Source organism: Lissotriton vulgaris, chromosome 1_1 (assembly GCF_964263255.1).
Source record: "Lissotriton vulgaris chromosome 1_1, aLisVul1.2, whole genome shotgun sequence".
Lineage (NCBI taxonomy): Eukaryota > Metazoa > Chordata > Amphibia > Caudata > Salamandridae > Lissotriton > Lissotriton vulgaris.
In genome coordinates this window covers 1,368,463,843-1,368,490,552 of record NC_141685.1, presented here as the reverse complement: position 1 = coordinate 1,368,490,552, position 26,710 = coordinate 1,368,463,843, and the positions used below count along the sequence as shown (strand labels likewise).

Here is a 26,710-nt window from a genome sequence, read left to right as displayed (position 1 = left end):
TTACCAATTTCTTGCCAATATTGTGTGAGCGAGGGGCACCCACAGAACATATGTATATCATCCGCTTTTTCCTCTCCGCATTTGCTGCATGATTTTACGGAAGTTCCTTTGAACTTTGATAACTTTTTGGGGGTCCAGTACGCTCTGTGTATAGAGAAAAGGTGATTCCTCTTTAGTGGGGCGGCCTTTACACATAACCAACATTTTTCTACTGATTTTTTCCAGAATTGACAAAGGTCTGAAGCTTCATATTGTAAGTCTTTCTTCCATATTTTTTCAGCAGTTGTTAATTCTTCTTTTTCTGTTTCAATTAATGCCCAATACCATTTTGATACTTCCTTCTTTAATACCGTTTCACCCACCATTTCTGGTTCTAGGTTTTCCGGATCTGAGGCTCCCTTTGGAATGTTGCTTACCCAACTGCTCAGTTGATAATATTTAAATTTTGAAATTTTGCGGTCTGTAATTATTTGCAAATGATCCCATGATATCAGGGAGTGTCCAGATAAAAGTTGTCCCCATTTTTCAATGCCATGCTGCCTAAGTGGTTTTGATAAAAAGTCTTTTAAACAGTCAGGGGTGCCTGGGGAGTCCCAAATTGGTGCCATATTACTATAATATGGAATCTGTGTAATGGATCTTATTTGATTCCAGATCTTGACGGCATTCTTCAGAACTTTTAGTTTGACTTTTTTGAAAAATTTCGGGTGGCCAAACTTGAAGAGGAAATAATCTTCGCCATTTGTCAGGTATTGCAAGTATATTGGATATGCTTGGTGTGCTTTCAGTAAGACTCTAGCGTTTTTGAATTGGAAGGATCTGTAATATTCATATAAATCTGGACTTGCTATGCCCCCTTGTTCCCTCTTTCTCCTGAGTTTATTCCATGAAATTCTTGCACTCTTTGATGACCAAATAAAGCTAGATATTTCTCCTTGTATTTTTTTTAGGGCATCCTTCTCGAATTCTAATGGAATGTTATTGAAAAGATAGGTAAATTTTGGAATAATTGACATTTTAATTATATTAGATTTACCGAAAAAGCTTAATGGTAGACCTGACCAGATTTTGAAGAGCCTTCTCGATTCATTCATAATTAGGTTGAGATTTATTTCCGCTAGTTTCCCAAGATCTTGTGTTATGGTAATTCCTAAATATTTTATTTTATCCTTCAAAAGCGGTGAAGTTAATTGTGAGTTCCAGCTCATTATCTCCGTTTTGTCAGTATTTATCAGATATCCTGAAACTTTTCCAAATTTATTCATTTCTTCATCAATTGCCATTTTAGAGAAATTGTAATTATCCGTGAACACCACTAGGTCATCTGCGTAGAGCGCTACTTTCCTTGTCCATTGTAAATATCTGAAAGGTGTGATATTGATGTTATTTCTAATGGAGCATGCCAAGGGTTCAATATATAAATTAAAAAGTAATGGAGATAAAGGACATCCCTGACTTGTGCCTCTTTGGATCTCAATATTTTCTGTAAGGTTGCCGTTGACAGCTACCTTTGTTCTTGGGTTCGAATAAATTTCTCTAACCATGTGGATGAAGTTGAAACTGAACTTGCTTTTCTCTATGCTTTTGATTAGAAAAGCCCAATTTACACGATCGAAAGCTTTGGCGGCATCATATGTGATAAGTGTAAGAGGTAGATTTTCCAGTATCGCTATGTCGATTGTTGCTATTAGTTCATGCGTGATTTCTTGTATCTGTCTGCCTTTTATAAAACCATTTTGGTCCTGATCGATTAATTTAGGCATAACTTTAGATACTCTTTTTGCTATTATGTTCATGAAGATCTTATAATCGCAATTTAGGAGCGATATTGGTCTATATGATGCGCAGATCTTTGGGTTTTTTCCTGGTTTAAGCAGTATGCTTATCGTGGCATCGTTCCATGAGTCTGGGATCATTTCATGTTCCAGATATATCTTGTTCATCGTTTCAGTTAGAGGTTCGATTAGTGTTTCTTTCAGTGCGGTATAAAATTTGTTGAGCAATGCGTCTGGACCTGCCGCTTTTCCTTTCTTTAGTTGACTTATGGCGCTCCTTACTTCTTCTACTGTTATTTCAGAATTCATAAGCTCTGCCTCTTCCTCCGTCAAATGCGGGAGTTGGATCTTTTCAAGGTAATTTTCAATTTCTTCTTCTGTTGGATTTGTGTCCTCCTTATATATTGAAGTGAAGAAATTGAAGAATTCCTTTCTTATTGCGACATCATCTGAAGAGACGGTTGATTGATCCTGATTATATATGTTTAAAATATTGTTTCTGGATTGATCTGTTTTCGTTTTCCAAGCTAGGACAGTACATGTCTTACCTTTTACTTACATAGCATGATGCCCCTAGGACTACCTAGGGCCTACCTTAGGGGTTACTGATATGTAATAAAATTGGAGTTTAAGGCTTGGCAAGTAGTTTTAAATGCCAAGTCGAAGTGGCAGTACACTGCAGCACAGGCACTGCAGTAGCAGGCTTGAGACAGGTTTGAAATGCTATTTCTTTGGGCGGCACAATCACTCCCTGGGTATATGGTATACCACTTTACAAGGGGCTTTCAAGTAAATTAAATCTGTCAGTCAGGTATACTCCAATTATACACATGATTAGGGAAGAAGCACGTGCACTTCAGCACTGATTAGTAGCGATAAAGTGATCAGAGTCCTAAGGCCCACAAAAAGATACAGCAAAATGAGGAGGTGAAAAGCAATAAGGTGGGGTTGGGACCACCTTAAGAATGCAAGGTCTAACAAAAACGAACTAAGGATAACATGAGTAAAACATCAGGTTTCTCTACAGCATTTGGTGAGACAAGTGGGCCTTCTTTTATCTTCCATAAATGCAATCTTTCCCGGACCCCTTTATTATATAGCTCTTCAAGGAAAAAATATAAAGCACTTACAAAGGAGCCTCAAATACTCAAAGATGGTAGACTTCTGTAATATGGGCCATATACTAAAAGCAGCACGAAAACAGAGTGCAATAGGGTCCAAAAAACTTGAGTGACCCATGAGAGTATGCATGCAAGCCTATGGTATTCCAAACTAGAGATATACGCATGCAATTTTTGTTTTTAGGAGAGAATGTGCCTGCTGAAAAAAACATTATTTTTAAAAAGTGCATTGCAGAATATCAGGAATTTGCTGTGGGTCACCTTGAAAACTTGCATACAGATTATGTGCACATGCCTTACAGTCAGTTGTTGTGGCCGAGTGGTTAAGGCAATAGACTAGAAATCCATTGGGGTCTCCCCACGCAGGTTCGAATCCTGTCGACAACGAGAATCTTTTTAACATCGGCTACAATTTCAGAAGTTAACCTTTAGTATTTCTTCCATGTCAGTTTTATAAATAGGTGGCTTATTTTGGTGTCACTATTGCCATATCACATATTTATTATCGCCCCCCCTTTCATATCTTTGCTATAACTCTCGTCCTTCATTAGCGCTGGTGCAAACGCTTCAAATTATTATACCCTGGCTCTCTCGGTCATACCTGCGCATGCACTTGAAACTTACTTTACCAATAAAAGAAGCAAATAGAGAAATAATATAAAAGTGCTAGCTGGATTAGGCAAACACACTTCATAAAACTGCATTTTCTTTTCTATTCTACCCCGTGTTACAAGCTTAACTGCTCCCTGTGTAATTTCTCTTAACCTGCTGTTCCTGGAAGAGAATTTCATCTACAAGCTGTTTCTGTGTTTTTTCCTAGTCTTTTCTTTCCCTTTTCTTAGATTTGTAACTGTCCCTCTACGTGCTCTATTTAGGCGCCATTAATCTCATTTGAGCTCCTTGTACCTGCTGCTGTTTTCTCCACACCTCATACTGTTTTTTCCCTCTTTCTCTCTTTCTCTGCGGTTGGTGGCTACTTTCCAAAGCGTCTGATGCCCCAATGTTCCTTCGTCTTGTTGTCAGACGTGAATTTGACAAGCAACAAAATTAACAAGCCTTTACCACTCACACATGGCAGAAGTTTATACTTTAATTCAATGAGCTAAGAAAAGTGTGTTGTGGGGCCCCTACGAGCCATGGTGCTTGCTTCATCATAATTAGGCATGCAGTCATTAGCCACAGCTCTGATTATGGGTCACTGAGGTCAGTTTCAATAATTCCTCAAAAACCTAACCATGCAGTCCCCCCTAACAGTGTAGTTATCTTGCTTTACTGCTGTTTGTGTGATTAGCTGGGAGGAGCTCACGGCAGCATCCTCCCAATAAAAGTGTAGATGGACCGCTCCTTAACTCTTTCTTGCTTCACATACAGATGGCTTGAGGAGGTACAGTGGAGATGCAGGTCTAATAAACAGAATAGAATATCTGCGCCAGGTGTGTTTCTCTGCATTGGTGTCCCATCACAGGCCCACCAGTGTATGTGTGATCTTTGACTCCTGCCAGTTCACAAGCAGGCGGCCAGGAAACGTTTTCAGCCTATCAACCACTGAGGAGATAAAGCCTTTGTATAAGGAATGAGGAAGCAATGAACACATTCAGCCTCTCACAGGAGTAGCCCTGAGTGTTCCGAATTATAATTTCTTCATGTCTCTGTACGTTATTGAGCCCAAGTAGCTCGCCGTGATCGTATAGTGGTTAGTACTCTGCGCTGTTGCCGCAGCAACCTCGGTTCGAATCCGAGTCAAGGCATTGTGGTTGGCAATGTCACGGCAGTTGGGTTTTTCCTTTACAGAATTCCCAAATGTACCAGTTGTTTTTGTAAAATGTCTATTAAAAACAGATCCTTTTCAATATTTAAACGATCTAACGACAAATTATTTAAACACACATGATTATAAGATGTAGGTATACTGTACTTACTGACATAAATTATCGTTCTTGAACATATTTGCGGTAAGGGGAGCGGAGCTCTCCCCCAGGCCAATCAGAATGCAGATGAATGCAGTTGCAGTTGAGTGACCTGTGTTGTGGCTGTCTACAGGGAATGCACATATGTAGCTGTCTCGCAGCCCAATCCAGACGTCAATTGAAGACAGGTTTTCATGCAAATAGAGCAGTAAGTGCAGAGAAATGCTCACTCTCTAAAAATGGCATTTATACAATAGTAAGATTAAATCCAACCTCACCAGTAGATAGGATTTATCAATAAATAAATAAAGCTTCTCCTCTCTGATATGGAATTACCCCCAAAAAAGTGTAAGGGAATACCCAATGCTAACCTATGAGAGGGGCAGACCTCACAGTAGTGAAACATGTAATAGACTGTTTGATACTACTAGGACATACAAACTACCACAGTACATGTCTTACCTTTTACTTACATAGCATGATGACCCTAGGACTACCTAGGGCCTACCTTAGGGGTTACTGATATGTAATAAAATTGGAGTGTAAGGCTTGGAAAGTAGTTTTAAATGCCAAGTCGAAGTGGCAGTACACTGCAGCACAGGCACTGCAGTAGCAGGCTTGAAACAGGTTTCAAATGCTATTTCTTTGGGCGGCACAATCAGTCCCTGGGTATATGGTATACCACTTTACAAGGGGCTTTCAAGTAAATTAAATCTGTCAGTCAGGTACACTCCAATTATACACATGATTAGGGAAGAAGCACGTGCACTTCAGCACTGATTAGTAGCGATAAAGTGATCAGAGTCCTAAGGCCAACAAAAAGATACCGCAAAATGCGGAGGTGAAAAGCAATAAGGTGGGGTTGGGACCACCTTAAGAATCCAAGGTCTAACAAAAACGAACTAAGGATAACATGAGTAAAACATCAGGTTTCTCTACAGCATTTGGTGAGACAAGTGGGCCTTCTTTTATCTTCCATAAATGCAATCTTTCCCGGACCCCTTTATTATATAGCTCCTCAAGGAAAAAATATAAAGCACTTACAAAGGAGCCTCAAATACTCAAAGATGGTAGACTTCTGTAATATGGGCCATATACTAAAAGCAGCACGAAAACAGAGTGCAATAGGGTCCAAAAAACTCGAGTGACCCATGAGAGCATGCATGCAAGCCTATGGTATTCCAAACTAGAGATATACGCATGCAATTTTTGTTTTTAGGAGAGAATGTGCCTGCTGAAAAAAACATTATTTTTAAAAAGTGCGTTGCAGAATATGAGGAATTTGCTGTGGGACACCTTGAAAACTTGCATGCAGATTATGTGCAGACACCTTACAGTCAGTTGTTGTGGCCGAGTGGTTAAGGCGATGGACTAGAAATCCATTGGGGTCTCCCCGCGCAGGTTTGAATCCTGCCGACAACGAGGATCTTTTTAACATCGGCTACAATTTCAGAAGTTAACCTTTAGTATTTCTTCCATGTCAGTTTTATAAATAGGTGGCTTATTTTGGTGTCACTATTGCCATATCACATATTTATTATCGCTCCCCCTTTCATATCTTTGCTATAACTCTCGTCCTTCATTAGCGCTGGTGCAAACGCTTCAAATTATTATACCCTGGCTCTCTCGGTCATACATGTGCATGCACTTGAAACTTACTTTACCAATAAAAGAAGCAAATAGAGAAATAAAATAAAAGTGCTAGCTGGATTAGGCAAACACACTTCATAAAACTGCATTTTCTTTTCTATTCTCCCCCGTGTTACAAGCTTAACTGCTCCCTGTGTAATTTCTCTTAACCTGCTGTCCCTGGAAGAGAATTTCATCTAGAGGCTCTTTCTGTGTTTTTTCCTAGCCTTTTATTTCCCTTTTCTTAGATTTGTAACTGTTCCTTTATGTGCTCTATTTAGGAGCCATTAATCTCATTTGAGCTCCTTGTACCTGCTGCTGTTTTCTCCACACCTCATACTGTCTTTTCCTTCTTTCTCTCTTTCTCTGTGGTTGGTGGCTACTTTCCAAAGCGTCTGATGCTCCAATGTTCCTTTGTCTTGTTGTCAGACGTGAATTTGAAAAGCAACAAATTTAACAAGCCTTTACCACTCACACATGGCAGAAGTTTATACTTTAATTCAATGAGCTAAGAAAAGTGTGTTGTGGGGCCCCTACGAGCCATGGTGCTTGCTTCATCATAATTAGGCATGCAGTCATTAGCCACAGCTCTGATTATGGGTCACTGAGGTCAGTTTCAATAATTCCTCAAAAACCTAACTATGCAGTCCCCCCTAACTGTGTAGTTATCTTGCTTTACTGCTGTTTGTGTGATTAGCAGGGAGGAGCTCACGGCAGCATCCTCCCAATAAAAGTGCAGATGGACCGTTCCTTAACTCTTTCTTGCTTCACATACAGATGGCTTGAGGAGGTACAGGGGAGATGCAGGTCTAATAAACAGAATAGAATATCTGCGCCAGGTGTGTTTCTCTGCATTGGTGTCCCATCACAGGCCCACCAGTGTATGTATGATTTTTGACTCCTGCCAGTTCACAAGCAGGCGGCCAGGAAACGGTTTCAGCCTATCAACCACTGAGGAGATAAAGCCTTTGTATAAGGAATGAGGAAGCAATGAACACATTCAGCCTATCACAGGAGTAGCCCTGAGTGTTCCTAATTATAATTTCTTCATGTCACTGTACGTTATTGAGCCCAAGTAGCTCGCCGTGATCGTATAGTGGTTAGTACTCTGCGTTGTGGCCGCAGCAACCTCGGTTCGAATCCGAGTCACGGTGTTGTGGTTGGCAATGTCACGGCAGTTGGGTATTTCCTTTACAGAATTCCCAAATGTACCAGTTGTTTTTGTAAAATGTCTATTAAAAACAGATCCTTTTCAATATTTAAACGATCTAACAACAAATTATTTAAACACACATGATTATAAGATGTAGGTATACTGTACTTACTGACATAAATTATCGTTCTTGAAAATATTTGCGGTAAGGGGAGCGGAGCTCTCCCCCAGGCCAATCAGAATGCAGATGAATGCAGTTGCAGTTGAGTGACCTGTGTTGTGGCTGTCTACAGGGAATGCACATAAGTAGCTGTCTCGCAGCCCAATCCAGACGTCAATTGAAGACAGGTTTTCATGCAAATAGAGCAGTAAGTGCAGAGAAATGCTCACTCTCTAAAAATGGCATTTATACAATAGTAAGATTAAATCCAACCTCACGAGTAGATAGGATTTATCAATAAATAAATAAAGCCTCTCCTCTCTGATATGGAATTACCCCCCAAAAAGTATAAGGGAATACCCAATGCTAACCTATGAGAGGGGCAGACCTCACAGTAGTGAAAAATGTACTAGACTGTTTGATACTACTAGGACATACAAACTACCACAGTACATGTCTTTTTTTTTTTTTTTTATCCTCATTTTGCGGGTTAAGTAAAAAGAAAAGAAAGGCGTTTGGGGGATCATACACATCTGAACAAGGTGTTTCACAAAACTGCCCCTGATCGTCTATCGGGAGGTACAAGGGGTAGGCCTCGTTCTTGATCTGATCAGTTCTCCTCTGCACACCTCCATCTTACTCAATAATTCCACTGTTTCAGGAGTTATGTGACCCTTTGGATGTTTGACAGACTTCAAGTCATGCCAGGAATTATTGTCCGCTTAATCATTGGAATTAGAAAAAAAAAAAAAAGAAAAAAAAGTAAAGAAAAAAAGAGAAAAGAAAAGAAAAAGGGAAACCGGCAAAGGGGCCTCTGGCAGGAAGAGATTATTGATTATTGTCTAGATTAAATATAATTTTCCAGGATCTCCCAGTATTTCATTTTTTTGGTTTGTTTCCCTTTTCTATCTAGACTACTAATTCTTATTGCCGTGTTTAACCAGCTTTCATGTGTTGGGGGAACCGGTTTTGTCCAATTAATACAAATCTCTCTGCGAGCTAACAAGATCATGACAAATAATAAGTTTTCTTGGTGATTGTCTAACTTTATCTGATTCAGTTGAGTAGTGCAATATATCCCAAAAATAATTAAAATAATACTCACAGTTATTGGAGTTGCCAGTATTGCGGTTAGAGTCTTACCAATTTCTTGCCAATATTGTGTGAGCGAGGGGCACCCACAGAACATATGTATATCATCCGCTTTTTCCTCTCCGCATTTGCTGCATGATTTTACGGAAGTTCCTTTGAACTTTGATAACTTTTTGGGGGTCCAGTACGCTCTGTGTATAGAGAAAAGGTGATTCCTCTTTAGTGGGGCGGCCTTTACACATAACCAACATTTTTCTACTGATTTTTTCCAGAATTGACAAAGGTCTGAAGCTTCATATTGTAAGTCTTTCTTCCATATTTTTTCAGCAGTTGTTAATTCTTCTTTTTCTGTTTCAATTAATGCCCAATACCATTTTGATACTTCCTTCTTTAATACTGTTTCACCCACCATTTCTGGTTCTAGGTTTTCCGGATCTGAGGCTCCCTTTGGAATGTTGCTTACCCAACTGCTCAGTTGATAATATTTAAATTTTGAAATTTTGCGGTCTGTAATTATTTGCAAATGATCCCATGATATCAGGGAGTGTCCAGATAAAAGTTGTCCCCATTTTTCAATGCCATGCTTCCTAAGTGGTTTTGATAAAGAGTCTTTTAAACAGTCAGGGGTGCCTGGGGAGTCCCAAATTGGAGCCATATTACTATAATATGGAATCTGTGTAATGGATCTTATTTGATTCCAGATCTTGACGGCATTCTTCAGAACTTTTAGTTTGACTTTTTTGAAAAATTTCGGGTGGCCAAACTTGAAGAGGAAATAATCTTCGCCATTTGTCAGGTATTGCAAGTATATTGGATATGCTTGGTGTGCTTTCAGTAAGACTCTAGCATTTTTGAATTGGAAGGATCTGTAATATTCATATAAATCTGGACTTGCTATGCCCACTTGTTCCTTCTTTCTCCTGAGTTTATTCCATGAAATTCTTGCACTCATTGATGACCAAATAAAGCTAGATATTTCTCCTTGTATTTTTTTTAGGGCATCCTTCTCGAATTCTAATGGAATGTTATTGAAAAGATAGGTAAATTTTGGAATAATTGACATTTTAATTATATTAGATTTACCGAAAAAGCTTAATGGTAGACCTGACCAGATTTTGAAGAGCCTTCTCGTTTCATTCATAATTAGGTTGAGGTTTATTTCCGCTAGTTTCCCAAGATCTTGTGTTATGGTAATTCCTAAATATTTTATTTTATTCTTCAAAAGCGGTGAAGTTAATTGTGAGTTCCAGCTCATTATCTCCGTTTTGTCAGTATTTATCAGATATCCTGAAACTTTTCCAAATTTATTCATTTCTTCATCAATTGCCATTTTAGAGAAATTGTAATTATCCGTGAACACCATTAGGTCATCTGCGTAGAGCGCTACTTTCCTTGTCCATTGTAAATATCTGAAAGGTGTGATATTGATGTTATTTCTAATGGAGCATGCCAAGGGTTCAATATATAAATTAAAAAGTAATGGAGATAAAGGACATCCCTGACTTGTGCCTCTTTGGATCTCAATATTTTCTGTAAGGTTGCCGTTGACAGCTACCTTTGTTCTTGGGTTCGAATAAATTTCGCTAACCATGTGGATGAAGTTGAAACCGAACTTGCTTTTCTCTATGCTTTTGATTAGAAAAGCCCAATTTACACGATCGAAAGCTTTGGCGGCATCATATGTGATAAGTGTAAGAGGAAGATTTTCCAGTATCGCTATGTCGATTGTTGCTATTAGTTCATGCGTGATTTCTTGTATCTGTCTGCCTTTTATAAAACCCTTTTGGTCCTGATCGATTAATTTAGGCATAACTTTAGATACTCTTTTTGCTATTATGTTCATGAAGATCTTATAATCGCAATTTAGGAGCGATATTGGTCTATATGATGCGCAGATCTTTAGGTTTTTTCCTGGTTTAAGCAGTATGCTTATCGTGGCATCGTTCCATGAGTCTGGGATCATTTCATGTTCCAGATATATCTTGTTCATCGTTTCAGTTAGAGGTTCGATTAATGTTTCTTTCAGCGCGGTATAAAATTCGTTGGGCAATGCGTCTGGACCTGCCGCTTTTCCTTTCTTTAGTTGACTTATGGCGCTCCTTACTTCTTCTACTGTTATTTCAGAATTCATAAGCTCCGCCTCTTCCTCCGTCAAATGCGGGAGTTGGATCTTTTCAAGGTAATTTTCAATTTCTTCTTCTGTTGGATTTGTGTCCTCCTTATATATTGAAGTGAAGAAATTGAAGAATTCCTTTCTTATTGCGACATCATCTGAAGAGACGGTTGATTGATCCTGATTATATATGTTTAAAATATTGTTTCTGGATTGATCTGTTTTCGTTTTCCAAGCTAGGACAGTACATGTCTTACCTTTTACTTACATAGCATGATGCCCCTAGGACTACCTAGGGCCTACCTTAGGGGTTACTGATATGTAATAAAATTGGAGTTTAAGGCTTGGCAAGTAGTTTTAAATGCCAAGTCGAAGTGGCAGTACACTGCAGCACAGGCACTGCAGTAGCAGGCTTGAGACAGGTTTGAAATGCTATTTCTTTGGGCGGCACAATCAGTCCCTGGGTATATGGTATACCACTTTACAAGGGGCTTTCAAGTAAATTAAATCTGTCAGTCAGGTATACTCCAATTATACACATGATTAGGGAAGAAGCACGTGCACTTCAGCACTGATTAGTAGCGATAAAGTGATCAGAGTCCTAAGGCCCACAAAAAGATACAGCAAAATGAGGAGGTGAAAAGCAATAAGGTGGGGTTGGGACCACCTTAAGAATGCAAGGTCTAACAAAAACGAACTAAGGATAACATGAGTAAAACATCAGGTTTCTCTACAGCATTTGGTGAGACAAGTGGGCCTTCTTTTATCTTCCATAAATGCAATCTTTCCCGGACCCCTTTATTATATAGCTCTTCAAGGAAAAAATATAAAGCACTTACAAAGGAGCCTCAAATACTCAAAGATGGTAGACTTCTGTAATATGGGCCATATACTAAAAGCAGCACGAAAACAGAGTGCAATAGGGTCCAAAAAACTTGAGTGAACCATGAGAGTATGCATGCAAGCCTATGGTATTCCAAACTAGAGATATACACATGCAATTTTTGTTTTTAGGAGAGAATGTGCCTGCTGAAAAAAACATTATTTTTAAAAAGTGCATTGCAGAATATCAGGAATTTGCTGTGGGTCACCTTGAAAACTTGCATACAGATTATGTGCACATGCCTTACAGTCAGTTGTTGTGGCCGAGTGGTTAAGGCAATAGACTAGAAATCCATTGGGGTCTCCCCACGCAGGTTCGAATCCTGTCGACAACGAGAATCTTTTTAACATCGGCTACAATTTCAGAAGTTAACCTTTAGTATTTCTTCCATGTCAGTTTTATAAATAGGTGGCTTATTTTGGTGTCACTATTGCCATATCACATATTTATTATCGCTCCCCCTTTCATATCTTAGCTATAACTCTCGTCCTTCATTAGCGCTGGTGCAAACGCTTCAAATTATTATACTCTGGCTCTCTCGGTCATACCTGCGCATGCACTTGAAACCTACTTTACCAATAAAAGAAGCAAATAGAGAAATAAAATAAAAGTGCTAGCTGGATTAGGCAAACACACTTCATAAAACTGCATTTTCTTTTCTATTCTACCCCGTGTTACAAGCTTAACTGCTCCCTGTGTAATTTCTCTTAACCTGCTGTTCCTGGAAGAGAATTTCATCTACAAGCTGTTTCTGTGTTTTTTCCTAGTCTTTTCTTTCCCTTTTCTTAGATTTGTAACTGTCCCTCTACGTGCTCTATTTAGGCGCCATTAATCTCATTTGAGCTCCTTGTACCTGCTGCTGTTTTCTCCACACCTCATACTGTCTTTTCCCTCTTTCTCTCTTTCTCTGCGGTTGGTGGCTACTTTCCAAAGCGTCTGATGCCCCAATGTTCCTTCGTCTTGTTGTCAGACGTGAATTTGAAAAGCAACAAAATTAACAAGCCTTTACCACTCACACATGGCAGAAGTTTATACTTTAATTCAATGAGCTAAGAAAAGTGTGTTGTGGGGCCCCTACGAGCCATGGTGCTTGCTTCATCATAATTAGGCATGCAGTCATTAGCCACAGCTCTGATTATGGGTCACTGAGGTCAGTTTCAATAATTCCTCAAAAACCTAACCATGCAGTCCCCCCTAACTGTGTAGTTATCTTGCTTTACTGCTGTTTGTGTGATTAGCTGGGAGGAGCTCACGGCAGCATCCTCCCAATAAAAGTGTAGATGGACCGCTCCTTAACTCTTTCTTGCTTCACATACAGATGGCTTGAGGAGGTACAGTGGAGATGCAGGTCTAATAAACAGAATAGAATATCTGCGCCAGGTGTGTTTCTCTGCATTGGTGTCCCATCACAGGCCCACCAGTGTATGTGTGATCTTTGACTCCTGCCAGTTCACAAGCAGGCGGCCAGGAAACGTTTTCAGCCTATCAACCACTGAGGAGATAAAGCCTTTGTATAAGGAATGAGGAAGCAATGAACACATTCAGCCTATCACAGGAGTAGCCCTGAGTGTTCCGAATTATAATTTCTTCATGTCTCTGTACGTTATTGAGCCCAAGTAGCTCGCCGTGATCGTATAGTGGTTAGTACTCTGCGTTGTGGCCGCAGCAACCTCGGTTCGAATCCGAGTCACGGCATTGTGGTTGGCAATGTCACGGCAGTTGTGTTTTTCCTTTACAGAATTCCCAAATGTACCAGTTGTTTTTGTAAAATGTCTATTAAAAACAGATCCTTTTCAATATTTAAACGATCTAACGACAAATTATTTAAACACACATGATTATAAGATGTAGGTATACTGTACTTACTGACATAAATTATCGTTCTTGAACATATTTGCGGTAAGGGGAGCGGAGCTCTCCCCCAGGCCAATCAGAATGCAGATGAATGCAGTTGCAGTTGAGTGACCTGTGTTGTGGCTGTCTACAGGGAATGCACATATGTAGCTGTCTCGCAGCCCAATCCAGACGTCAATTGAAGACAGGTTTTCATGCAAATAGAGCAGTAAGTGCAGAGAAATGCTCACTCTCTAAAAATGGCATTTATACAATAGTAAGATTAAATCCAACCTCACCAGTAGATAGGATTTATCAATAAATAAATAAATCTTCTCCTCTCTGATATGGAATTACCCCCCAAAAAGTATAAGGGAATACCCAATGCTAACCTATGAGAGGGGCAGACCTCACAGTAGTGAAAAATGTAATAGACTGTTTGATACTACTAGGACATACAAACTACCACAGTACATGTCTTACCTTTTACTTACGTAGCATGATGACCCTAGGACTACCTAGGGCCTACCTTAGGGGTTACTGATATGTAATAAAATTGGAGTGTAAGGCTTGGAAAGTAGTTTTAAATGCCAAGTCGAAGTGGCAGTACACTGCAGCACAGGCACTGCAGTAGCAGGCTTGAAACAGGTTTCAAATGCTATTTCTTTGGGCGGCACAATCAGTCCCTGGGTATATGGTATACCACTTTACAAGGGGCTTTCAAGTAAATTAAATCTGTCAGTCAGGTATACTCCAATTATACACATGATTAGGGAAGAAGCACGTGCACTTCAGCACTGATTAGTAGCGATAAAGTGATCAGAGTCCTAAGGCCAACAAAAAGATACCGCAAAATGCGGAGGTGAAAAGCAATAAGGTGGGGTTGGGACCACCTTAAGAATCCAAGGTCTAACAAAAACGAACTAAGGATAACATGAGTAAAACATCAGGTTTCTCTACAGCATTTGGTGAGACAAGTGGGCCTTCTTTTATCTTCCATAAATGCAATCTTTCCCGGACCCCTTTATTATAAAGCTCTTCAAGGAAAAAATATAAAGCACTTACAAAGGAGCCTCAAATACTCAAAGATGGTAGACTTCTGTAATATGGGCCATATACTAAAAGCAGCACGAAAACAGAGTGCAATAGGGTCCAAAAAACTTGAGTGATACATGAGAGTATGCATGCAAGCCTATGGTAGTCCAAACTAGAGATATACGCTGCAATTTTTGTTTTTAGGAGAGAATGTGCCTGCTGAAAAAAACATTATTTTTAAAAAATGCGTTGCAGAATATCAGGAATTTGCTGTGGGACACCTTGAAAACTTGCATACAGATTATGTGCACACGCCTTACAGTCAGTTGTTGTGGCCGAGTGGTTAAGGCGATGGACTAGAAATCCATTGGGGTCTCACCGCGCAGGTTCGAATCCTGCCGACAACGAGAATCTTTTTAACATCGCCTACAATTTCAGAAGTTAACCTTTAGTATTTCTTCCATGTCAGTTTTATAAATAGGTGGCTTATATTGGTGTCACTATTGCCATATCACATATTTATTATCGCTCCCCCTTTCATATCTTTGCTATAACTCTCGTCCTTCATTAGCGCTGGTGCAAACGCTTCAAATTATTATACCCTGGCTCTCTCGGTCATACCTGTGCATGCACTTGAAACTTACTTTACCAATAAAAGAAGCAAATAGAGAAATACAATAAAAGTGCTAGCTGGATTAGGCAAACACACTTCATAAAACTGCATTTTCTTTTCTATTCTCCCCCGTGTTACAAGCTTAACTGCTCCCTGTGTAATTTCTCTTAACCTGCTGTTCCTGGAAGAGAATTTCATCTACAAGCTCTTTCTGTGTTTTTTCCTCGTCTTTTCTTTCCCTTTTCTTAGATTTGTAACTGTTCCTTTACGTGCTCTATTTAGGCGCCATTAATCTCATTTGAGCTCCTTGTACTTGCTGCTGTTTTCTCCACACCTCATACTGTCTTTTCCCTCTTTCTCTCTTTCTCTGCGGTTGGTGGCTACTTTCCAAAGCGTCTGATGCCCCAATGTTCCTTCGTCTTGTTGTCAGACGTGAATTTGAAAAGCAACAAAATTAACAAGCCTTTACCACTCACACATGGCAGAAGTTTATACTTTAATTCAATGAGCTAAGAAAAGTGTGTGTGGGGCCCCTACGAGCCATGGTGCTTGCTTCATCATAATTAGGCATGCAGTCATTAGCCACAGCTCTGATTATGGGTCACTGAGGTCAGTTTCAATAATTCCTCAAAAACCTAACCATGCAGTCCCCCCTAACTGTGTAGTTATCTTGCTTTACTGCTGTTTATGTGATTAGCTGGGAGGAGCTCACGGCAGCATCCTCCCAATAAAAGTGTAGATGGACCGTTCCTTAACTCTTTCTTGCTTCACATACAGATGGCTTGAGGAGGTACAGGGGAGATGCAGGTCTAATAAACAGAATAGAATATCTGTGCCAAGTGTGTTTCTCTGCATTGGTGTCCCATCACAGGCCCACCAGTGTATGTGTGATCTTTGACTCCTGCCAGTTCACAAGCAGGCGGCCAGGAAACGGTTTCAGCCTATCAACCACTGAGGAGATAAAGCCTCTGTATAAGGAATGAGGAAGCAATGAACACATTCAGACTATCACAGGAGTAGCCCTGAGTGTTCCGAATTATAATTTCTTCATGTCACTGTACGTTATTGAGCCCAAGTAGCTCGCCGTGATCGTATAGTGGTTAGTACTCTGCGCTGTGGCCGCAGCAACCTCGGTTCGAATCCGAGTGAAGGCATTGTGGTTGGCAATGTCACGGCAGTTGGGTTTTTCCTTTACAGAATTCCCAAATGTACCAGTTGTTTTTGTAAAATGTCTATTAAAAACAGATCCTTTTCAATATTTAAACGATCTAACAACAAATTATTTAAACACATGATTATAAGATGTAGGTATACTGTACTTACTGACATAAATTATCGTTCTTGAACATATTTGCGGTAAGGGGAGCGGAGCTCTCCCCCAGGCCAATCAGAATGCAGATGAATGCAGTTGCAGTTGAGTGACCTGTGTTGTGGCTGTCTACAGGGAATGCACATATGTAGCTGTCTCGCAGCCCAATCCAGACGTCAATTGAAGACAGGTTGTCATGCAAATAGAGCAGTAAGTGCAGAGAAATGCTCACTCTCTAAAAATGGCATTTATACAACAGCAAGATTAAATCCAACCTAACCAGTAGATAGGATTTATCAATAAATAAATAAAGCTTCTCCTCTCTGATATGGAATTACCACCCAAAAAGTATAAGAGAATACCCAATGCTAACCTATGAGAGGGGCAGACCTCACAGTAGTGAAAAATGTAATAGACTGTTTGATACTACTAGGACATACAAAATACTACAGTACATGCCTTACCTTTTACTTACATAGCATGTTGCCCCTAGGACTACTTAGGGCCTACCTTAGGGGTTACTGATATGTAATAAAATTGGAGTTTAAGGCTTGGCAAGTAGTTTTAAATGCCAGGTCGAAGTGGCAGTACACTGCAGCACAGGCACTGCAGTAGCAGGCTTGAGACAGGTTTGAAATGCTATTTCTTTGGGCGGCACAATCAGTCCCTGGGTATATGGTATACCACTTTACAAGGGGCTTTCAAGTAAATTAAATCTGTCAGTCAGGTATACTCCAATTATACACATGATTAGGGAAGAAGCACGTGCACTTCAGCACTGATTAGTAGCGATAAAGTGATCAGAGTCCTAAGGCCAACAAAAAGATACAGCAAAATGCAGAGGTGAAAAGCAATAAGGTGGGGTTGGACCACCTTAAGAATGCAAGGTCTAACAAAAATGAACTAAGGATAACATGAGTAAAACATCAGGTTTCTCTACAGCATTTGGTGAGACAAGTGGGCCTTCTTTTATCTTCCATAAATGCAATCTTTCCCGGACCCCTTTATTATATAGCGCTTCAAGGAAAAAATATAAAGCACTTACAAAGGAGCCTCAAATACTCAAAGATGGTAGACTTCTGTATTATGGGCCATATACTAAAAGCAGCACGAAAATAGAGTGCAATAGGGTCCAAAAAACTTGAGTGACCCATGAGAGTATGCATGCAAGCCTATGGTATTCCAAACTAGAGATATACGCATGCAATTTTTGTTTTTAGGAGAGAATGTGGCTGCTGAAAAAAACATTTTTTTTAAAAAGTCCATTCCAGAATATCAGGAATTTGCTGTGGGACACCTTGAAAACTTGCATACAGATTATTAATCTAATTTGAGCTCCTTGTACCTGCTGCTGTTTTCTCCACACCTCATCCTGTCTTTTCCCTCTTTCTCTCTTTCTCTGCGGTTGGTGGCTACTTTCCAAAGCGTCTGATGCCCCAATGTTCCTTCGTCTTGTTGTCAGACGTGAATTTGAAAAGCAACAAAATTAACAAGCCTTTACCACTCACACATGGCAGGAGTTTATACTTTAATTCAATGAGCTAAGAAAAGTGTGTTGCGGGGCCCCTACGAGCCATGGTGCTTGCTTCATCATAATTAGGCATGCTGTCATTAGCCACAGCTCTGATTATGGGTCACTGAGGTCAGTTTCAATAATTCCTCAAAAACCTAACCATGCAGTCCCCCCTAACTGTGTAGTTATCTTGCTTTACTGCTGTTTGTGTGATTAGCTGGGAGGAGCTCACGGCAGCTTCCTCCCAATAAAAGTGTAGATGGACCGTTCCTTAACTCTTTCTTGCTTCACATACAGATGGCTTGAGGAGGTACAGGGGAGATGCAGGTCTAATAAACAGAATAGAATATCTGCGCCAGGTGTGTTTCTCTGCATTGGTGTCCCATCACAGGCCCACCAGGGTATGTGTGATCTTTGACTCCTGCCAGTTCACAAGCAGGCGGCCAGGAAACGGTTTCAGCCTATCACATGCCCAGACATGGGTCCCAGGCACTCCACACCACTTGGAGTCAAGCTAGCCGGGCTGATGAGAGGTGTTACCTCGAAACCGGTCCGGTCCTCGGATGCTTGATTCCGTTCTGGGAAGGACATGGCTTTTGTAGTTCGGACTGGTCTGTTCCCATAGGGCAACAGGGTCAGAGCTGATTTGCATATCGCCATTGTCTAACCCAGGGTGGTGTGGAGTGCAAAAAAATGATGGATTTGGGCCCAGATCTTTTGACTGGGGGAATGTGTGACATTGATCCACATTCGGTCCATCACTTGTTGTTTTTGCAATTGCCGCCTGGTAAGGACATGGCTTTTGTAGTTCGGACTGGACTGTTCCCATGGGGCAACAGGGTCAGAGCTGATTTGCATATCGCCATTGTCTAACCCAGGGTGGTGTGGAGTGCAAAAAAACGATGGATTTGGGCCCAGATCTTTTGACTGGGGGAATGTGTGACATTGATCCACATTCGGTCCATCACTTGTTGTTTTTGCAATTGCCGCCCTAAGTGCGCTGGGGATGCCCAGACGTGGGTCCCAGGCACTCCACACCACTTGGAGTCAAGCTAGCCGGGCTGATGAGAGGTGTTACCTCGAAACCGGTCCGGTCCTCGGATGCTTGATTCCGTTCTGGGAAGGACATGGCTTTTGTAGTTTGGACTGGACTGTTCCCATGGGGCAACAGGGTCAGAGCTGATTTGCATATCGCCATTGTCTAACCCAGGGTGGTGTGGAGTGCAAAAAAACGATGGATTTGGGCCCAGATCTTTTGACTGGGGGAATGTGTGACATTGATCCACATTCGGTCCATCACTTGTTGTTTTTGCAATTGACGCCCTAAGTGCGCTGGGGATGCCCAGACGTGGGTCCCAGGCACTCCACACCACTTGGAGTCAAGCTAGCCGGGCTGATGAGAGGTGTTACCTCGAAACCGGTCCGGTCCTCGGATGCTTGATTCCGTTCTGGGAAGGACATGGCTTTTGTAGTTCGGACTGGATTGTTCCCATGGGGCAACAGGGTCAGAGCTGATTTGCATATCGCCATTGTCTAACCCAGGGTGGTGTGGAGTGCAAAAAAACGATGGATTTGGGCCCAGATCTTTTGACTGGGGGAATGTGTGACATTGATCCACATTCGGTCCATCACTTGTTGTTTTTGCAATTGCTGCCCTAAGTGCGCTGGGGATGCCCAGACGTGGGTCCCAGGCACTCCATACCACTTGGAGTCAAGCTAGCCGGGCTGATGAGAGGTGTTACCTCGAAACCGGTCCGGTCCTCGGATGCTTGATTCCGTTCTGGGAAGGACATGGCTTTTGTAGTTCGGACTGGACTGTTCCCATGGGGCAACAGGGTCAGAGCTGATTTGCATATCGCCATTGTCTAACCCAGGGTGGTGTGGAGTGCAAAAAAACGATGGATTTGGGCCCAGATCTTTTGACTGGGGGAATGTGTGACATTGATCCACATTCGGTCCATCACTTGTTGTTTTTGCAATTGCCGCCCTAAGTGCGCTGGGGATGCCCAGACGTGGGTCCCAGGCACTCCACACCACTTGGAGTCAAGCTAGCCGGGCTGATGAGAGGTGTTACCTCGAAACCGGTCCGTTCCTCGGATGCTTGATTCCATTCTGGGAAGGACATGGCTTTTGTAGTTCGGACTGGACTGTTCCCATGGGGCAACAGGGTCAGAGCTGATTTGCATATCGCCATTGTCTAACCCAGGGTGGTGTGGAGTGCAAAAAAACGATGGATTTGGGCCCAGATCTTTTGACTGGGGGAATGTGTGACATTGATCCACATTCGGTCCATCACTTGTTGTTTTTGCAATTGCCGCCCTAAGTGCGCTGGGGATGCCCAGACGTGGGTCCCAGGCACTCCACACCACTTGGAGTCAAGCTAGCCGGGCTGATGAGAGGTGTTACCTCGAAACCGGTCCGGTCCTCGGATGCTTGATTCCGTTCTGGGAAGGACATGGCTTTTGTAGTTCGGACTGGACTGTTCCCATGGGGCAACAGGGTCTGAGCTGATTTGCATATCGCCATTGTCTAACCCAGGGTGGTGTGGAGTGCAAAAAAACGATGGATTTGGGCCCAGATCTTTTGACTGGGGGAATGTGTGACATTGATCCACATTCGGTCCATCACTTGTTGTTTTTGCAATTGCCGCCCTAAGTGCGCTGGGGATGCCCAGGCGTGGGTCCCAGGCACTCCACACCACTTGGAGTCAAGCTAGCCGGGCTGATGAGAGGTGTTACCTCGAAACCGGTCCGGTCCTCGGATGCTTGATTCCGTTCTGGGAAGGACATGGCTTTTGTAGTTCGGACTGGACTGTTCCCATGGGGCAACAGGGTCAGAGCTGATTTGCATATCGCCATTGTCTAACCCAGGGTGGTGTGGAGTGCAAAAAAACGATGGATTTTGACCCAGATCTTTTGACTGGGGGAATGTGTGACATTGATCCACATTCGGTCCATCACTTGTTGTTTTTGCAATTGCCGCCCTAAGTGCGCTGGGGATGCCCAGACGTGGGTCCCAGGCACTCCACACCACTTGGAGTCAAGCTAGCCGGGCTGATGAGAGGTGTTACCTCGAAACCGGTCCGGTCCTCGGATGCTTGATTCCGTTCTGGGAAGGACATGGCTTTTGTAGTTCGGACTGGACTGTTCCCATGGGGCAACAGGGTCTGAGCTGATTTGCATATCGCCATTGTCTAACCCAGGGTGGTGTGGAGTGCAAAAAAACGATGGATTTGGGCCCAGATCTTTTGACTGGGGGAATGTGTGACATTGATCCACATTCGGTCCATCACTTGTTGTTTTTGCAATTGCCGCCCTAAGTGCGCTGGGGATGCCCAGGCGTGGGTCCCAGGCACTCCACACCACTTGGAGTCAAGCTAGCCGGGCTGATGAGAGGTGTTACCTCGAAACCGGTCCGGTCCTCGGATGCTTGATTCCGTTCTGGGAAGGACATGGCTTTTGTAGTTCGGACTGGACTGTTCCCATGGGGCAACAGGGTCAGAGCTGATTTGCATATCGCCATTGTCTAACCCAGGGTGGTGTGGAGTGCAAAAAAACGATGGATTTTGACCCAGATCTTTTGACTGGGGGAATGTGTGACATTGATCCACATTCGGTCCATCACTTGTTGTTTTTGCAATTGCCGCCCTAAGTGCGCTGGGGATGCCCAGACGTGGGTCCCCGGCACTCCACACCACTTGGAGTCAAGCTAGCCGGGCTGATGAGAGGTGTTACCTCGAAACCGGTCCGGTCCTCGGATGCTTGATTCCGTTCTGGGAAGGACATGGCTTTTGTAGTTCGGACTGGACTGTTCCCATGAGGCTCAGGGTCAGAGCTGATTTGCATATCGCCATTGTATAACCCAGGGTGGTGTGGAGTGCAAAATAACGATGGATTTAGGCCCAGATCCTTGGACGGGGTGAGTGTGTGACATTGATCCACATTCTGTCCATCACTTGTTGTGTTTGCAATTTCCGCCCTAAGTGTGCTGGGGATGCCCAGACGTGGGTCCCAGGCACTCCACACCACTGGAGTCAAGCTAGCCGGGCTGATGAGAGGTGTTACCTCGAAACCGGTCCGGTCCTCGGATGCTTGATTCCGTTCTGGGAAGGACATGGCTTTTGTAGTTCGGACTGGACTGTTCCCATGAGGCTCAGGGTCAGAGCTGATTTGCATATCGCCATTGTCTAACCCAGGGTGGTGTGGAGTGCAAAATAACGATGGATTTAGGCCCAGATCCTTGGACTGGGGTGAGTGTGTGACATTGATCCACATTCTGTCCATCACTTGTTGTGTTTGCAATTTCCGCCCTAAGTGCGCTGGGGATGCCCAGACGTGGGTCCCAGGCACTCCACACCACTGGAGTCAAGCTAGCCGGGCTGATGAGAGGTGTTACCTCGAAACCGGTCCGGTCCTCGGAAGCTTGATTCCGTTCTGGGAAGGACATGGCTTTTGTAGTTCAGACTGGACTGTTCCCATGAGGCTCAGGGTCAGAGCTGATTTGCATATCGCCATTGTCTAACCCAGGGTGGTGTGGAGTGCAAAATAACGATGGATTTAGGCCCAGATCCTTGGACTGGGGTGAGTGTGTGACATTGATCCACATTCTGTCCATCACTTGTTGTGTTTGCAATATACTAAAAGCAGCAGGAAAACAGAGTGCAATAGGGTCCAAAAAATTTGAGTGACCCATGAGAGTATGCATGCAAGCCTATGGTATTCCAAACTAGAGATATACGCATGCAATTTTTGTTTTTAGGAGAGAATGTGCCTGCTGAAAAAAACATTATTTGTAAAAAGTGCATTGCAGAATATCAGGAATTTGCTGTGGGATACCTTGAAAACTTGCATACAGATTATGTGCACATGCCTCACAGTCAGTTGTTGTGGCCGAGTGGTTAAGGCGATGGACTAGAAATCCATTGGGGTCTCCCCACGCAGGTTTGAATCCTGTCAACAACGAGAATCTTTTTAACATCGGCTACAATTTCAGAAGATAACCTTAATATTTCTTCCATGTCAGTTTTATAAATAGGTGGCTTATTTTGGTGTCACTATTGCCATATCACATATATATTATCGCTCCCCCTTTCATATCTTTGCTATAACTCTCATCCTTCATTAGCGCTGGTGCAAACGCTTCAAATATTATACCCTGGCTCTCTCGGTCATTTATGTGCATGCACTTGAAACTTACTTTACCAATAAAAGAAGCAAATAGAGAAATAAAATAAAAGTGCTAGCTGGATTAGGCAAACACACTTCATAAAACTGCATTTTCTTTTCTATTCTCCCCCGTGTTACAAGCTTAACTGCTCCCTGTGTAATTTCTCTTAACCTGCTGTTCCTGGAAGAGAATTTCATCTACAAGCTCTTTCTGTGTTTTTTCCTAGTCTTTTCTTTCCCTTTTCTTAGATTTGTAACTGTTCCTTTACGTGCTCTATTTAGGCGCCATTAATCGCATTTGAGCTCCTTGTACCTGCTGCTGTTTTCTCCACACCTCATACTGTCTTTTCCCTCTTTCTCTCTTTCTCTGCGGTTGGTGGCTACTTTCCAAAGCGTCTGATGCCCAATGTTCCTTCGTCTTGTTGTCAGACATGAATTTGAAAAGAATCAAAATTAACAAGCCTTTACCACTCACACATGGCAGAAGTTTATACTTTAATTCAATGAGCTAAGAAAAGTGTGTTGTGGGGCCCCTACGAGCCATGGTGCCTTCTTCATCATAATTAGGCATGTAGTCATTAGCCACAGCTCTGATTATGGGTCACTGAGGTCAGTTTCAATAATTCATCAAAAACCAAACCATGCAGTCCCCCCTAACTGTGTAGTTATCTTGCTTTACTGCTGTTTGTGTGATTAGCTGGGAGGAGCTCAAGGCAGCATCCTCCCAATAAAAGTGTAGATGGACCGTTCCTTAACTCTTTCTTGCTTCACATACAGATGGCTTGAGGAGGTACAGGGGAGATGCAGGTCTAATAAACAGAATAGAATATCTGCGCCAGGTGTGTTTCTCTGCATTGGTGTCCCATCACAGGCCCACCAGTGTATGTGTGATCTTTGACTCCTGCCAGTTCACAAGCAGGCGGCCAGGAAACGGTTTCAGCCTATCAACCACTGAGGAGATAAAGCCTTTGTATAAGGAATGAGGAAGCAACAAACACATTCAGCCTATCACAGGAGTAGCCCTGAGTGTTCCGAATTATAATTTCTTCATGTCAATGTACTTTATTGAGCCCAAGTAGCTCGCCGTGATCGTATAGTGGTTAGTACTCTGCGCTGTGGCCGCAGCAACCTCGGTTCGAATCCGAGTCACGGCATTGTGGTTGGCAATGTCATGGCAGTTGGGTTTTTCCTTTACAGAATTCCCAAATGTACCAGTTGATTTTGTAAAATGTCTATTAAAAACAGATCCTTTTCAATATTTAAACGATCTAACGACAAATTATTTAAACACACATGATTATAAGATGTAGGTATACTGTACTTACTGACATAAATTATCGTTCTTGAACATATTTGCGGTAAGGGGAGCGGAGCTCTCCCCCAGGCCAATCGGAAAGCAGATGAATGCAGTTGCAGTTGAGTGACCTGTGTTGTGGCTGTCTACAGGGAATGCACATATGTAGCTGTCTCGCAGCCCAATCCAGACGTCAATTGAAGACAGGTTTTCATGCAAATAGAGCAGTAAGTGCAGAGAAATGCTCACTATCTAAAAATGGCATTTATACAATAGTAAGATTAAATTCAACCTCACCAGTAGATAGGATTTATCAATAAATAAATAAAGCTTCTCCTCTCTGATATGGAATAACCCCCCAAAAAGTATAAGGGAATACCCAATGCTAACCTATGAGAGGGGCAGACCTCACAGTAGTGAAAAATGTAATAGACTGTTTGATACTACTAGGACATACAAACTACCACAGTACATGTCTTACCTTTTACATACATAGCATGATGCCCCTAGGACTACCTAGGGCCTACCTTAGGGGTTACTGATATGTAATAAAATTGGAGTTTAAGGCTTGGCAAGTAGTTTTAAATGCCAAGTCAAAGTGGCAGTACACTGCAGCACAGGCACTGCAGTAGCAGGCTTGAGACAGGTTTGAAATGCTATTTCTTTGGGCGGCACAATCAGTCCCTGGGTATATGGTATACCACTTTACAAGGGGCTTTCAAGTAAATTAAATCTGTCAGTCAGGCATACTCCAATTATACACATGATTAGGGAAGAAGCACGTGCACTTCAGCACTGATTAGTAGCGATAAAGTGATCAGAGTCCTAAGGCCAACAAAAAGATACAGCAAAATGCGGAGGTGAAAAGCAATAAGGTGGGGTTGGGACCACCTTAAGAATGCAAGGTCTAACAAAAATGAACTAAGGATAACATGAGTAAAACATCAGGTTTCTCTACAGCATTTGGTGAGACAAGTGGGCCTTCTATTATCTTCCATAAATGCAATCTTTACTGGACCCCTTTATTATATAGCTCTTCAAGGAAAAAATATAAAGCACTTACAAAGGAGCATCAAATACTCAAAGATGGTAGACTTCTGTAATACGGGCCATATACTAAAAGCAGCACGAAAGCAGAGTGCAATAGGGTCCAAAAAACTAGAGTGACCCATGAGAGTATGCATGCAAGCCTATGGTATTCCAAACTAGAGATATACGCATGCAATTTTTGTTTTTAGGAGAGAATGTGCCTGCTGAAAAAAACATTATTTTTAAAAAGTGCATTGCAGAATATCAGGAATTTGCTGTGGGACACCTTGAAAACTTGCATACAGATTATGTGCACAAGACTTACAGTCAGTTGTTGTGGCTGAGTGGTTAAGGTGATGGACTAGAATTCCATTGGGGTCTCCCTGCGCAGGTTCGAATCCTGCTGACAACGAGAATCTTTTTAACATCGGCTACAATTTCAGAAGTTAACCTTTAGTATTTCTTCCATGTCAGTTTTATAAATAGGTGGCTTATTTTGGTGTCACTATTGCCATATCACATATTTATTATCGCTCCCCCTTTCATATCTTTGCTATAACTCTCGTCCTTCATTAGCGCTGGTGCAAACGCTTCAAATTATTATACCCTGGCTCTCTCGGTCATACCTGTGCATGCACTTGAAACTTACTTTACCAATAAAAGAAGCAAATAGAGAAATAAAATAAAAGTGCTAGCTGGATTAGGCAAACACATTTCATAAAACTGCATTTTCTTTTCTATCCTCCCCCGTGTTACAAGCTTAACTGCTCCCTGTGTAATTTCTCTTAACCTGCTGTCACAGAAGAGAATTTCATCTACAGGCTCTTTCTGTGTTTTTTCCTAGCCTTTTCTTTCCCTTTTCTTAGATTTGTAACTGTTCCTTTACGTGCTCTATTTAGGCGCCATTAATCTCATTTGAGCTCCTTGTACCTGCTGCAGTTTTCTCCACACCTCATACTGTCTTTTCCCTCTTTCTCTCTTTCTCTGCGGTTGGTGGCTACTTTCCAAAGCGTCTGATGCCCCAATGTTCCTTCGTCTTGTTGTCAGACGTGAATTTGAAAAGCAGCAAAATTAACAAACCTTTAC

At 42.1% G+C, this 26,710-nt stretch overlaps 4 non-coding genes across 4 annotated transcripts; all 4 read left to right on the top strand.

Annotated features, from left to right (window-relative positions):
• Window positions 1-6,143: 6,143 nt before the first annotated feature.
• TRNAS-AGA (transfer RNA serine (anticodon AGA)) lies at window positions 6,144-6,225 on the top strand. The gene has a single exon. It is a non-coding gene; the product is annotated as a tRNA-Ser (tRNA).
• A 7,231-nt stretch (window positions 6,226-13,456) lies between these two features.
• On the top strand, window positions 13,457-13,528 carry TRNAH-GUG (transfer RNA histidin (anticodon GUG)). Its single transcript has one exon. It is a non-coding gene; the product is annotated as a tRNA-His (tRNA).
• A 1,498-nt stretch (window positions 13,529-15,026) lies between these two features.
• On the top strand, window positions 15,027-15,108 carry TRNAS-AGA (transfer RNA serine (anticodon AGA)). The gene has a single exon. It is a non-coding gene; the product is annotated as a tRNA-Ser (tRNA).
• A 9,275-nt stretch (window positions 15,109-24,383) lies between these two features.
• Window positions 24,384-24,455, top strand: TRNAH-GUG (transfer RNA histidin (anticodon GUG)). The gene has a single exon. It is a non-coding gene; the product is annotated as a tRNA-His (tRNA).
• The last annotated feature ends 2,255 nt before the right edge of the window (window positions 24,456-26,710 follow it).